Source organism: Alligator mississippiensis, chromosome 9 (assembly GCF_030867095.1).
Source record: "Alligator mississippiensis isolate rAllMis1 chromosome 9, rAllMis1, whole genome shotgun sequence".
NCBI classification, from domain to species: domain Eukaryota; kingdom Metazoa; phylum Chordata; order Crocodylia; family Alligatoridae; genus Alligator; species Alligator mississippiensis.
This window is the reverse complement of record NC_081832.1, coordinates 48,718,308-48,733,609: the sequence shown is the minus strand read 5'-3', so window position 1 is coordinate 48,733,609 and position 15,302 is coordinate 48,718,308.

Below are 15,302 nucleotides of genomic sequence, written 5' to 3'. Positions count from 1 at the left end.
AGTAACAATGAAATCAGTGGTTTTACTTGCATGTATAAGAGTTATGTAAATTAAATTTTGTGATATTCATAAACCTAACCACTCAAAAAGCATGATTCAGGCCCCCAAATCACAAATTGCGATGAATTACAAGATTTAAGAAAAATATTTTGGCTTCTTTTTATTGACTTTCTGAGACTTAAAACTAAAGTTTAATCAGGTTTTTCATGTTCTTCTTTCCAACCATAAAGTGTATATGGGGTGGAAGGCAAATAGAGAGGGTTGACGCTTTATACTGTGGCTCAAGAAAAATGATATTCTCCTGTAAGTACCTGATTTCAGAACTTTCAAAACATCAAACATTAAATATATGATAATTTGGAGGTTGTATACCCAACCAAGCTTGTATTTAAGTCTAAGCATATAAATATTTTTATTTTTTAATTCAATAGATTCGCCATTTTAAATTGGTCTATATAGAGTCAAACAGCTCATACGGAGATTTTGCTTTCTTAGCTAGTCCAAAAAAAGAGTATAAACGTCTGCTACAAGCAAGATTTCTTTAGGTCAAGTGTTAGTGACCTGTCTTTTGGAAGTGAAGACTTTTTTTTTTAACTACTGTTCCTAAGAGGTTAGTTGCAGTAATGCCAACTCTCACAAAACAGTCACGAGACTTCCGATTTCCAAATCAAATTAACCCTAACTCATGATCTCAGAATAAAACCCTCAAATTTTGGGATTTTCCTTCCAATGCATGTAGAGAGTGCCTAGCTGGTAAGTCCATGGAGGGGAAGGGGCTGAGAGCAGATGGAGGCCCTCACAGTGAGGGAGGGAGTGAGGCAGGGGCTGGGGTGAATGGGGCCCTGGGGCCGGGGCAGGTAGTGTGGTGAGCAGCTTGATTAGAGTGTGGTGGATAGGGCGAGGCTGCCTGCCATAGTGCTCACCCACCCCTGGGGAAGGCATGGAGGGAATGTGACTCCCATGGGGCAGAGATAGGCTGCCCACTGCAGGCTCAGGGCCCTGTACCCTGCTGCCTTTGCCCCAGGAGTTCAGGCATATAATGCCATGATTGCCACCCGCTGGGTGGGCAGGTGACACAGGACATGCTGGCTGTGCATCACATCCCCTGCCTGCCCAGCAGCAGGAAGCATATTGGTGTCACACGGCTGAGCTCCCAGCATCCAGCAGAGTGCAGAGTCCTGAGCCCTCACCAGGCATCCTGCCTCTGCTCTGCGTGAGGACATATGTCCCCCATGCCTCCCCAGGGGTGCTCACAGCTGTGGGGAGCCGTGCCCCTCCTACCTTCCCCCCCATGCCTCTGGATGACCTACCCCGGCTCCAGGTCCTCATTCAACCCAGCCTCTGCTTCTGCCCCACTACCTCCCTCACTGTGGGAGCCTCGACCTGCCCCCTTGCCCCTTCCCTCTCCCCCTGCCCAGTCCTCTCCACTTACCAGCTGAGTGGTGTGTGTGTGTGTGTGTGTGTGTATGTGTGTGTGTGTGTCTGCTCCTCACTTCCAAGCCACAACCGCCCCAGCTCTGCTGCTGCCATTCACTCCTGACCTATAGTACCCTGCATCCAGCCAGGGTATTCAGGGACCTTCCCTCCCTCCCCAGGCTCCACCCCTCCCCCCCACATACACAGTTCAAAACTAACATCTCATGATTTACATACCAATCTCTTGATTTTTAAGAGCAATACTAGAACTGTCTATTTTATCTAGTAATTATGGCTAGGATTTTTGAAGTGGCATAAATGAGTTAGATAACCAAATTTAGATTGAGAACCAGCATATCTAGCTCTGCCAGTCCATCCAGTGTTCACTGCAAGATACACTTTCTCTTCCAAATGGCAGCATTAAGATACTTGTGAGAGGATAACATACAAATGATGTTTAAACTGCATGTAATAAATGTTCAAGGCATCTGTGCTTATTAAACTACCATTAATTAATTTACTGTGCTCCTGCAAAAGCAGAAAACGTGTCTGTCATATTTTCTATCCTTAATCAAAACTGCTAGAAGACTGATATAAGGATGTTACTACAAAAGCCCAACTGACTCCTCTTGATGAGTTAATACTGCATGATCAAAACATTTGGTTCCATTTTAAGAACATAAGTTCACCAGGTGGCAGATGAATCATTACCTTTCTTCCCCTAGAAAAATCAATTAAGAGTGAACAAAAAGGTTCCTTGCAATCATGCCTGTGTGTGTTTTGATATGTTTGTCTCTGCACTGTCACAATTTTGGACAACGTTAAGCACACTCCATTGACCTAACAAAAAAAATCAGAGAGAGACCTATGCCTCAGAATAGGAGAAATCTGAAAAAAGGCAACAGACATAATATTTTGTCCTTTGGCAGAACAACCTTCTATAATTCAATTATCAAAATGAAAGAGGCTATTTCAATTATTTAAAGTTGGGAGGGGGGGAGAAGCAGAGTCAAATAAATAATTCATCATAGTATTGAAAGTTATTTTAACTCTAACAGCTGTGAAATTTCTTAGGAATATGTTATTTATTTTCTGATTGTTCTGACATATTTGTATTAAGTTTGATCTAGAATCCAAATTTGCATTTTCTCTTCTTGCAGGTAAGTCAGGATTGATCTATTTCATGATATTTGCGGATGTAAGCGACCAAAGTAAGCCTTCTTCAAGCTGTCTCAACCTGTTAAAAAGGTCAGGCTGTTGTCTTAATGTTTGATCTACCCTAGTCCCTTTAAAAATGTAGTCACTGAAATAGCATACTCTCGAACTGGTGGTAGCTGTGCACATTCGGTGTTGTTTATCTGCTAGGTCAGAAATGACACAGCAAATATTTCCCATAGTATTAAGTAGCATTTAAAAATGCTTATTTCTCCAGTTTTCACTTAAACTATTAATTCTGCAGTAACTGGAGAGAATATGAAAATGTATTTTGCTACCTGTATGGTGAAAGGAATAACATTTCCACAAACCTTTTAGATGAGCCTAATCTAATCTACAGGTTTTTCTAATTTGGGTAATTTGCCATGGTCTAAATATTTTAGTCTCTCTGCTTGAGTAATGGCAAATTAACAGGTCATACACTGAAAAGCTTACTTTGTGGATCATTTGAAACAGATTACCTTTAACTAATCATCTGGCAAAAGGGCATTGCTATAAATCATTAAAATACTGCTCCAAAACTGGCATGTTTTCCCTTCCTACACAGCCATTGCTGCTTGGAGTCCATTCCTCCCAGCCATAAGAAAGTCAACATGCTTTTGCAAGCTTGATTACATCAGAATCAGCCTGTTCTAGTAATTGAGATAAGTGTCATGTTTGCTGCTTCAGTGGTCTAAAATGATTCTATTTCAGTGTTTTTTTCTCCCTCCCTGCTCCTTGCTTACTGGAAAAATCAAACTCTTCTTGCTGCATGTGTGTGTAAGAACCACGAATCAAATCAGATGATGCCTTTTTTGAGAAGTCAGGTGTTGTTTGCTGGTGTCTAGGAATGTTTTTGCTTACCTGACCCCTTAATGATTTTTTTTAATCTCAGTACAGAAAAGAACCCTCAAATCTTCGTACAGGGTTAGCTTACAGAAACATCTTAGCATCTTCCCAGATCAGTGTCATTTTAGAACCAATCATTTTGACAATTAACGATGTTCAATTGACATAAAGTTGTGTAAGATTATCCTGCAATCATCTGTGGAGTTTGGATTGGTCACTTCCAAACATAAATGAGCTTCTTAGTTTACCTAGACAGTTCTAAAGGCCATTGACTTAAAATTTCTCAGGACAAGCATACCGGATCTAGAACAATATGAATCTAATCCACACTTCATTGACACTTCAACAGTTGTGTCTGTATTTGGTATGTTTGGACTCAGGGCAAATCGAGGGAGGCACTGACAGATACAACTATAGAAGTGTCAATGAAGTGTGGATTAGATTCATATTGTTCTAGATTTGGTCTGTTTGTCTCAGTCAGTATTCAGATCAGCTAATAGAATTTCAGTTGAAAACTGAGCAATTTCTTTCATTCCTGGCCTTCCTTTCTTTCTTTCTTTGGCTTTGGTTTCCTTTCAGCTTCTGTTGGTATTTCATAGCAACTGAGAAAAGGGGCTAGATGTTTGTACAGCTATATCACCAATTCTGTTTTGAAGATGAAATAATGGGGAATCCTCTGCTGTATGAATGACTGGGTTGCTTTTGGAGAGCAGCTTAGATTTCAGGTGGCGACGAGCCTAGGGACTTCATGGTACTTCATGTACATATGTTACATCCATGTGCTTTGGATAGCTCAGAGATTTCAGTGAAAAGTCAGCTGAGTGCATAGTGGAAATAGTAGCAGCTGCAACACTTTTTTGTGGAAGGAGATACCTAAAATGATTCAACTTTTGCTATTCTGTTTTCTCTTGTCCACCAAAAGTTATTTCCCCAATATACACTAAGCTGCACTGCTGAAATGTGTATTCCTATCAACTGCATACATTCTCTTCAAAGAGTAAAATGACTGGATGTTTCCCCAGAAGAATTAAATCTTCAGCTTCAACTAGAAAAAGTAGCTCAAGCCATCTTAGTCTGTGGATCATGCTGTGTGGATTGGTTGTATTTCTATTGGTGTTTGTGTTTACAGTGAAATCTAATTGATATTTTAAATTCTAGTTAATAATTATTTCTTCACTAACAGACATAAATTCTTTCTTTCTTATCTCATTTCACATGTGTACACGTGTGTGTGTGTGTGTGTGTGCGCACAAGCACATGCCCACACCCACAGGCACTTCTGTTCACTTTCTCGAAAAATCAATTTGGTTCATAGAAAACGTTTTCACTGGGGCAGGGATCGTAAATGATTTGAAGTTTCCTGGACTAATAACTTGTTCATGTTCTTTATATTACTTCATTCCACTTCTTAAACCTTGGCAAGTTGGGAGGCATGAAGAGTCCTGATTTAAAGGTAAAACTGCGCTACAAAATATGCAAATCAATGTTTGAATGACATAACCTCTTTCTGGAACCTTTTATCTGTGAAGCATCAACCCCGACTTTAATTGCACCCCTGTAGTCAGTACATTTTTGGGATAGATATGTTGGGTGTGTAACTACCTTTTAGGTGAATATCCTCATTTGCACTTGACCTTTTTTGAGTAGGTTGAGCATAGGCATAGAGCACAAGAAAGTAGGACTCATTTTGCATATCATCCAGTGTTGCTTAGGATATTGATGTGCCCTAAGGGAAAACAATGAAGAAGCTTAAAGTGGAGGGATGTAATTACAAACAGATCCAATGTATCAAATTAAAGTAATATAGACTAATAAAAACAATTATTTATAATATTTATAGCTCACTAACCAAGCAGTATATACTATGTTTAATTGTAAAAGTAGTTTGGCTTGGTTAATGAGCTATGCAGTATTAGGGCAGGGGAGTAAAGGATGTTACTAAAATGCAAAGCTGTAATAGATTTTAAAAAACCCTCATTGTATACGGGCTTTGTTTTGACTAGCAGTGAACACAGAGGTAGATTTGATATTGTGCTCCAGTCTCTCCTTTCAGCATTTAATGTGGCAGAACAAACATTGTTTGGATCTTGCATGGTATCTCATCAAGAGGTACCCTATATTGAAAGACTGTTGTTGCAATTTGTAGTACAGGTTGACATTTTTAACCTGCTAAACCTCGGAGAAAGGAAAAAAAATATTTTAAACTTCTTGCAAAAGGCTTCTCCTGATCTGGTTTAATATTTTTAAATTTAATTTTTTAGTATTTCAAAACATTATCAGTTTTGTATTACCAGATCTAGGTGTGTTATTTTCATTATTCACCATTCTGGAAGGCAAAAGAAATGGCAGCTTAGCAATAACTCTGATGCAAGTGAAAGCTCACTGCTTTATTTTTATTTTGTTTCCGTGACATCCTCTTTTCTTTGTGTCAGTGATGCAGTGCTTGCATTTCTCCATATACATATTGCATATATTTCCAGTTGCTCTGGTTCTAGTTGGGGTTAATTCTGACTTCTGTGTTACTTATTTGCATTGTTTGTCTTGTATACATCAGGGTTCTTTGGCTAAACTTTCTCACCATTGCTTCCACAGGCTTAGGTATCCTGGAAACATTAAAACATTTGACAATTATAGAGAGTCATGGCATGAAGGCTGGTACAAGCTGGCTTAAGCTTTAAGGCCATGTGTAGATGAAATGAGGGGCGTGTATGAATGACACTTTAAAGTGGGCTAAACACTTTTGCACTGCTTTAATGTGTCTGTGCTAGCATGCCTCGGCAGCATATTGCGCATTAATTCCAGCCGCTGTAGGAAATTCAGTGGTGTAATGCACCTTAAATGTCTTGGGGCACAGCAAACTAAAACCCCTCCAAGGAGTTTTAGTTTGCTTCCTCTACAGCCACGGAGCAAAGCACCAGGCTCCGTGCAGCTCCGTGGCTCTGGAGGAAGCCCTGCAGGCAGCCTGGCAGCAGCCTGGGAAAGCAAGCTCCACCCAAGAAAAGCAGCAAGCCTGATTTCCCCCCCACCCCCAGCTGGAGCCTGTCTGCCTGCCTAAGCTGTGTGGGGACCCGGTGTTTCCCTCCATGGCTGCAGTGCCCCCCAGAACCACCTGAGCCAGGTGCCTGCAGGTGGGTGCCGCCTGGGGGGGGGGCCACTGCCACTAAGGGAAGCACCAGCCTGCCCCTCCCCTGCAGCCCAGGGACCGCTCTGCTCACCAGCAACTCACCCTCCCCTCCCCACCGGAGAGACAATTAATTCAGCGGCATGTGTGCGCAGCACGGAGGTTTAATCAGCCCTAAATTGAAACGGTGTTTTTTAAAACCCACCACTTCAATTTAGGGCCTCCATTTCATCTACACATGCTCCAAGATGCTAGTGTCCTCCATGATGTCTTTCTACATGGTATGTGGCCCACTGATACTACCAACAATTGACTGCATGTGTGGGAGTGCAACAGCAGAAGACTTTAACGCACACACTATTCTTAGACATTTCCCATCTTAAAATACAAAGAAACCACTGCTAATAGCCCCCACTAAAGAATCTTTTTGAAGCCCCTCATGTTTTGTTCCTGCAGGGCTCAAACAATGTCTCCCTTGTGTCAGATTAAGAGCCTTATTTGAAAGCATTTTTTCTTTTTTTCCTTTCTTTAATTTATTGGCAATAAAAGTTGACACATACATCAGGATGTTTGCAAATGGTGATCCTACTCTGCTGCCTTTAATTTTAAGGTTTGAAAATATCAATTTACAAGCCCCATGAGGTAATGTATTAGAAAATATGTTTGGAGACATTACAGGTTGTGTTTTCACTTGGGACTTCAGTATTTCCATATGTGTCTCAATAGGAGTCTGAAATTCCAAGTTGTTTCAAACATTTGTTACCCTTGGGAATTTCCTATCTGAAAAAACTCCACAGCAGCACATGTGTAGACAGCACCCTGGCTAGTTGGGGTATGAGTGTGCTTCAATGCAGGGGCTGCCTGCCCAGTAGCTCCATGCCCCAGTAGCACCCTTATGCCCCAGCTAGCCCTTGTGCAGTACGTTGAGCTGGTGGGGGAGCAGCACTGGTCTAGCAGGCCAACCCCCACTAGGAGCAGCCAGGGCTGTTCCAACCTGACTCAACATGATGCAATCTTGGGCACACATGTAAATGTGCACTTGGGGGCTATAATCTCCAGTGTGATAAGCCCCAGTGTTTATTGCACCACATTAATATGCACGTGTAAACACACTCATTGTCTTTCATAATTATGACATAAAGAGAAGATTCTTCTAAAACTTTGGGCACTGACTTGCTGCACTGAAAAGAAGGAATTTATTGACTTCAGTGGACCACGGATTAGGACCTAGATGAGGTGCAGTTTCTCATGTATTATTTTATGATGACCAAAGTCTGATTTTTTTAGTAGCATTTTGTGCTGGGGTGAAACAAGGTAGAAATGTGAAGGCCAGGTGTATAGTAGTTAAGTCAAAGGGCTAAAATATGAGCTAGAAATCTAGCAGTTGAGGTAGAAAACATTTAAGGCTATTGTGAAAATAACATGTGGAAGCAGTTTGAAACTGGGTAGTTCTTGCAAGGAGAGAAGACTCCAATGTAAGTAGAGAAGATGGCAGAGCTGTATGGAGTGATGAAAAAGAAAACATCAGAGAACACTGAAGAAAAAAGTATTTTCTGTTCTTATCTTATTGAGTCTGAGGAGGTTTTTTAGGACAAGATTTAAAAAATGAGTAGATTTGAGTGTGCGCAGTATTTGGGGCAGAAGAACATATTGACTGTACAGCCCCATAGAACTGGTGGTTGAAGTCATATGAGAGGATGAAGTAAATTATAGAATTTAGAGAGGGAAAATGGACTCAGGGCAAATCGAGGGAGGCACTGACAGATACAACTGTAGAAGTGTCCCTAAATCATGGGTATCAAAGATGTGACCTGCTAGCCAGATCTGGCCCACAGAGCCCTATTATCTGGCCTGCAGTGCTGTCTGTGCATCACAGACCAGCATGCCATATGCAGCACACAGCCCACAAACCAGCCACATGCCCCTGGCCACATGAGTTTGGCACCTCTATCCTAAGTGAAACACTGATGAAGAACAGAGAAAAAGGGCACAAAACTGGTTAAAGCCCAGGAAGGAGAGGTTAAGGGAGGAAGAGAGTAGCATGAGCAGCAGGCAGATAAAGAAAGGTGAATTGTCTGTGCCTTCTTAGTAATTAGAACAGCTTAGAGAGGAAGAAGCAGGACTGAAGACAACTGTCCAAGTAGCACATGAAGCTGGAGCATTGAGGGAACAGGCAGAGAAAAAGATGTTAGAGTTGGGTGGCAAGTGATTAGTTGGGATGGTGGATGACTGAAGGCTACATGAAAGGGTCTAGAGGAGGCACGAGGCAGAGAATAAACATAAGGAAATGAATGAGTGATGGAATGAACAGGAAGCTCAAAAGCTGAACACAGATCAGTTGAAGTAGTACCTGAGTTGGGGTACCATGAGGGCGAAAGTCTGATAAACATGGTACTAGAGAGGAGAGGAAGAGGGAGACAACAGAGGAGATTTGTGGCTGGATTATCAGATTTGCCCTTGAAGACGATGATGATGGTAAAGGCAAATAGCAATGGAGGGGAAAAGGAGGATTTTAAATAAGGAGAGAAGTTACCTTTTAAATGTGGGTTCAGGTTCCTAGCAAGGGAAAAAGCCAAATGAAACACACAGGATCACAGTGTCAGAGGAATTGGGAGATAAGGCTTGTGATGGGAAGATCTGACTAGGTGTGAGAGGAGAGTGAAGAGCTGTACAAATAAAAGAGTTGGAGGAGGAGACCATGGACACAACAGAAAAGAGAATGTTTAATGAGAAGTTAAGAGTTTGAAGTATCTGAGAAATTAAGGCAATCTTATTGCAGGCTCAAATATGGGTGTAATTAGAGTTGGGGAGAGGGAATAGTAAATGAATTAAATGAAGCTTTGAAGAAACTTACTGAGCCCTCTCTGACTGCTCAATTAAGGAGCACATCTGGTTGACTAAAATGGTGAGTTAGAAGCACTACTCCAGAGCTAAACAACAGTCATGAGATTCAGGAGGGAAAGTCATGAGATTCAGGAGGGAAAGTCATGAGATTCAGGAGGGGCTTTCATGCTAACAGGTCAAAGATCTGGGACACTTCTCAAAATAACAGTCCAAGATAACAGGACATGTCCTAACAAGGAGGAATCACACATTGGTTTAATGCTGAGGTAATACGATGACATAGCATTTATTTAGAGCTATTGACTGCATCTACATGAGACACTGACTGCACAGTAGCTCATTACTACTGTGCAGTACGGCTGTGCGAAGCTTCAGTCCCTGATTAGATTTCGCAGAGATTCAGCCTGATTTGGTGGCTCAATCTCCAAATCTGAATCAAATCAGAGGGCCCTTAAATCTCTCCAAATTGAATCAGAACCCACCAAATCAATTTGGAGAGATTTGGAAAAATTCAGCAATTCAGACATTGAGACAGCTTTAAATGTTTTTTTGACATACCTCTAGGTAGCAGGGGCTTATGAATGCTGTGATGCTGGGGCACATGGAGCATCCCACAGGAGCATGGGGCACTCCCCAGCTCAGACCTGGAAGTGGACCAGAAGCACTTCCAGTGCACTTTCATGTCTGCTGGGGAGCGCGCTGGGGGGGTACCCCCATGTCCTCCCCACTTGGCAACTGGTGCCTCCTGGGTCTGGGGTGGGCACCTGGGGTTCCTCTGTGGCCAATTGCCGAGCCTGAGGGAATGGGGGGCCCTCCGTGCACTTCCCAGAGGTCCTGGAAGTGTGCTGGAAGTACTTCCGGTCCACTTCTGGGTTCGCTGCCAAGCACATGGAGGGCCCCCACACACACCTGTGGGATGCTCCATCCGCCCCAGTATTGCAGTGTTCATGAGCTGCGCTGGTACCTCGAGGTATGTAGAAAAAACATTAAATGCTGTTTCTGTGTCTGAATTGCTGATTCTCTAAATCAGCATTGAATCTTCAGATTCGGATTTGGCCAAATCGAATCAGGGACAGTGATCCGAATCAATGAATCAAATTACTGTCCCTGATTTGGGCTGAATCCGAATTGAATAGGACCGGCTTCATACATCCCTACTATGCAGCAGCGTTGCATGGCAGGAAGTGTGACGCAATGCTACTACGCAGTAGTAATGAACTACTGTGCAGTTAGCATCACTTAAAAGCCATTCAGCAACACTCCAGTTACTGCGCAGTCATTTTAGGATTCATGTATGCAGATACTAAATGAGTGCGCAGTAACAACTGCGCAGTTAGCATCTTGTATAGATGTGGCTGCTCAATAAATCCAGGCCTGTTGTTTACAATTTTCAAAAAGCTCTTAGATATTCTGCTTGGAGTTCTGAATTAATACTTCATTGTGTTTCATATGGATCACACAGGACTAAGGAGTCTCTGCTGGGTTTTCCCATGTTTATGGATGGGCCCTTACCTTAAAATACTGATCTAGAATTCAAGTTCCTCTTGAGTCCTGGAGTTTTTGGACTGTGCCAAAGGTAAATTATGAGAAATATGAAATATCATGCATGTTCAGTGGCTAGCAGCTAAAAAAGACATATGTGGGAGGTTTGAGGATTTAACTAATAATTTTTATCTTTAAATTCAAGGTTAAGAACAGATTAGCAAAAATCAAATGATCACTTCATGTATAAGGCTTATGGAGAAATTATTTGATGGTATCAGTTTAATATCCAGTGACCTTTTTTTAAAAAAAATATTGAAAATGCAACTTCTAACCTCAAGTTTTGATCTTTTTGCAGCTGCTACCATGGAATATGCCCACTGACTACAGAAATTTGCCACTTTGTTAGCAGAGTATAGGATGTTAAATGTGACAGAAAAAATACAAAGACCATACAACTATATCCAGCTAAAACTTTCATTATTCAAATACAGTAATTGAAATTTGTCCATCTTTGTTCTGTACTACACAGTCTGTTACATGTGGGAGAACTCAAAATAAGACCATTCATAACTATTATGGGCTGGGCAGAAATGAGAAGAAATAGTGTCTCAAAATCCTTTAGGTTGTGGAAGAAATCTAAAGATAATGAGAAAGAGAGAAGGTATAAATTGAGTAAAGCCAACAATCAGTTTATACTACAAAGGAATCTGACTCAGAAATGTGCAATTTGCTTCCAGTGATGGATTCAGATAGTAGTAGAGGAAACACTGACAAAAACCTCTCTAATAGAAATTACAACAGTATTAATACATTGCTCTTCTCAGATGAGGATCTCTATATTCCGTTTGTTTTAAATGTCCTTAATGTTATATTAAATCTTTGTTTTTCATACGTCCTTTCATAGCAGGTCTTGCCTGAATTCCCGGAGCACGGTTACTGGTTGAGGCTTTCAAAGGCACAAATGAAAATTAGGTTCCCAATTTCCTTTAACTTTCAGTAGACATTAGGTGCCTGATTCCCTTAGGCTGTTTTGAAAACCCCAGCCACTGACTTCACTGTTTTGAGTTTCTTTCAAAGTAGTTAGAAATTCAGTACCTCTCAAAGATGATAAATAACAATCTGAGAAATGGATGAGTTGTACTCCAGGTAGGTCAAGGCTCTAGTTTATTTTCCAAATTGTACCCTCTGGCAGCATGAGTGAAAGTAATCCTGCCTTTCAAGTCTCCCCTGTCACCCAGATAAGAATAGGATTTTTTCTTTCCAAATAGGAAAAAGGAGGAGGAAAGTGGGTCAGGCACAGCAAGTTCTAAAGTTTTTAATTTATTGTCATTTTTTTCCTCAAGTTGTTTGAGCCACGTAGCTAGCTGGCAGATCAGGAACAGATAAAATTAGGTTTCTCAAACACTGTATTACTTGGATAGAAGATGACCCTGATTGTAAGATGGCCCCCCAATAATTAGATACTACATATGGAAAAAGTACACATTTCTTATAATTTTCCAGTCATAGAATTTAATTATTGGAGGTTTGCCTTGAATTTGTCTCCTTCCCACTGGTACATCAGGGAAAATAAATCTAGAGAGGTCAGGTAGCCCCTTCCCCCTCTCTTTGCTGTCAGACTCTGCTCTCCCTGAGCACATGGAAGGTAGAAGCAAATTTGTAACCAATAACCTTCAAATTAAACATGGCTGTAGCAATTTGCGTATAGTACCCATATACTTAGTTCATCCAGCATTGATTCATGTTAGATGTTTTTTTGAACACACTGCAAGTTTTACCACAGGTACTCCATAAATGCACTTGCAAGCAGCACGTCGGCACCTACTTAGATGTAGTACAACGTTGTTTCTTTTTGTAAACACATACACACACACATGCACCCCCCCCCCCCCATACCTATACTTCTACCAACCTGTCTTGTGACTGTTGTGGTTCACTTGAAAGTACAAAAACACGCCTTTATTATTAGCCCATTTTTATTCCTGTTACAAAACCACATCATACATCTGTGTTCCCGCATGCCCATGTGTTCTCTTGCCCATCACCATCACCTTTAACCATCACAATTACGCAAAGGACCACTTCAATGCCTTTCTCCCTGCCCCTCCCTTTAACCCCCTCCCAACTCCTCCTCCTGTTTCCCCAGTCCTTTCACTCATCATTGTCTTTGTTGTCATTTCTGTCACCATTGTCATCATCATCATTGCTGTCTTTGGGGGCTGTACCTCAGAACAGTCTATGCCAGTCCCCTCTCTCTCATATAATGTCCATAATCTTCTACTGTCTTCCTGTAGTGGTGTAACATCTCAGTGATTTCCATTTTGATGCACCCTTGACTGGGAGGTTTCTGCATCTGTTCATGAGCAGGCACCTGGTCTTCCACAGGGCATTCCTAAAGCAGGAGAGGAGCTGGTCAAAGTGGGCTGTCAAGTGGGCCCTTACTGCTTGATCAAGGGCCTGTACAGAACTGCCTCTCTGGTCAGGGTTGTGAACTCTGCCACAATCAAGAGCAGTATGCATATTCTCCTCCACACACCCCTGGAGAATGGGCAGTACCAGAGAAGGTGGTTGATTATTTCTACCTTCCACTGGCAGGTTTGCTTGGGGGAGTTTGTTGGGCCTCTTCCCCTCATTGTTTTTCCATGCTGGCACAGGGAGTGTCTGGTGGATTATCTGCCAATTCAAGTCTCTGTGCTTCTTCTGCTGGTCCTTGTGGAAAATGTGCTCCCACATGTCCTGGCAACTGTTGTTGGGTAGTAGGTCCACTGGCAACATGAGGTCTCTTGCTCTTAACCACCTCCTGTATCTTATAGTGATTTCTCAGGGTTGCTGAGGCCTCACTGCGCAGCTGATATTTGTTCTGGAAGCATTTCAGAACCTCATAGAACCATGGAGACTCTGTGGTCCACAGACTTGCATTGGTCATTGTGTATACACACCACTGTCACACTAGTTGCCCTACAAAATACTTTACATAGGTGGCTGTTTTGTATTCTGCCCCTGTCACCAGTTTTCAGGTCTGGCTCATGTACTTGGCCCATAGGAACAAAAGGATGTCTGGCATTCCTCTGCTTCCAAACAGTTTAGTTTTGTACAGTGTGGTCCTCACCACCTTCTCCCATCTGGAGTCCCAGAAGAAGATGCATAGGGTTCTTTGGATTCTGTGGATGACTTGGTCTGGGGGAGGGGAGGGGAAGACTAGTATGGTATACAGAAGCATTGGTAATAACACCGCCTTCACGTGTGCCACATGCCTATTGATTTCCATAGACCGAATCTCTGTTAAGCACTGGCCTCAGTGTTTTCCCACACCTTCTGTCCAGTCAGCTCTGGATTGAACTCTACCATGAGGAACTTTACCCCCTCATGGGGGACAGAGACCCCCAGGGCCAACAGGTCCCTGAGTTTGCCCAGTACTAGACAGGCACTTTTGCTCATGCTGAGCTTGGCCCCTGCTGCTGCTCCATATACCTAGGCATGTTGTAACACTCTTGCAGCTTGCTACTTGTCCCTTCATATGATGTTGAGGTCATCCATGTAGCCAGGACACCCTCATTTCCTCCTGGTTACCCCCGGAAATCTCTATCCTGCTAATCCTAAGCTTCATGTTCCATCACGCAGATAAACAGGATCATGGAGAGTGTGCAGCCCTGCTGGATGCCCAACTTGACCACAATCAGGGCTGTCAGAAACCTATTTATCAGTACCTTACTGCTCACATTGGTGTACAGCATCTTTAGGTGACAAAAGATGTGGGGGACCTCCATCTTTTTCAATGCCTCAAACAGAAACTGATAGGATACCCAGTTGTAGGCCTTTTCCAGGTCAAGGTTCAATATGGCAGCATTTAGCCCTCTCTCCTGTTGGTACTGCAGTGTGTTTTACAGCTGCATCAGGGCTCTATGGATTTTTTACCCCTACACTGCACATGACTGATTCTCCTGGATCACTGCACCTATAACAGATTTTAAAGGATCAGCCAAGACTTTGGCCATCAGTTTGTAGTCAAAGTTCAGGAGCATTGTAGGGTGCTAATTTTTCAAGTCCCATCTCTCCCCCTTCTTAGTGGCCCTCCTGCAGGCACTCTCCACAAACCTCCAGCTGGTCTGGGTCTACCTGGTTCTAGAAAGCAACATAAAACTCCTCAGGCATGCCATCTGCCCGATATGTCTTACCGTTCTTGGACATGTGGAGAGATTTGTTGCTGTCCTCCAGTGTCCACTCTCCCACCAGCTTCTGCTCTCTCATTCTCCCCAAAGACCCAAATGAGCTCCTGTGGGCATTTCTGCCTGGCCCCTGAGTCCTCTAGTTGTGCAGTATGGAGCTCCTGGTAGAAGACTCTCGCATCCACTTGTTCGACCAGTGCTCCACACCTGTTCCACCTACAAGGCTG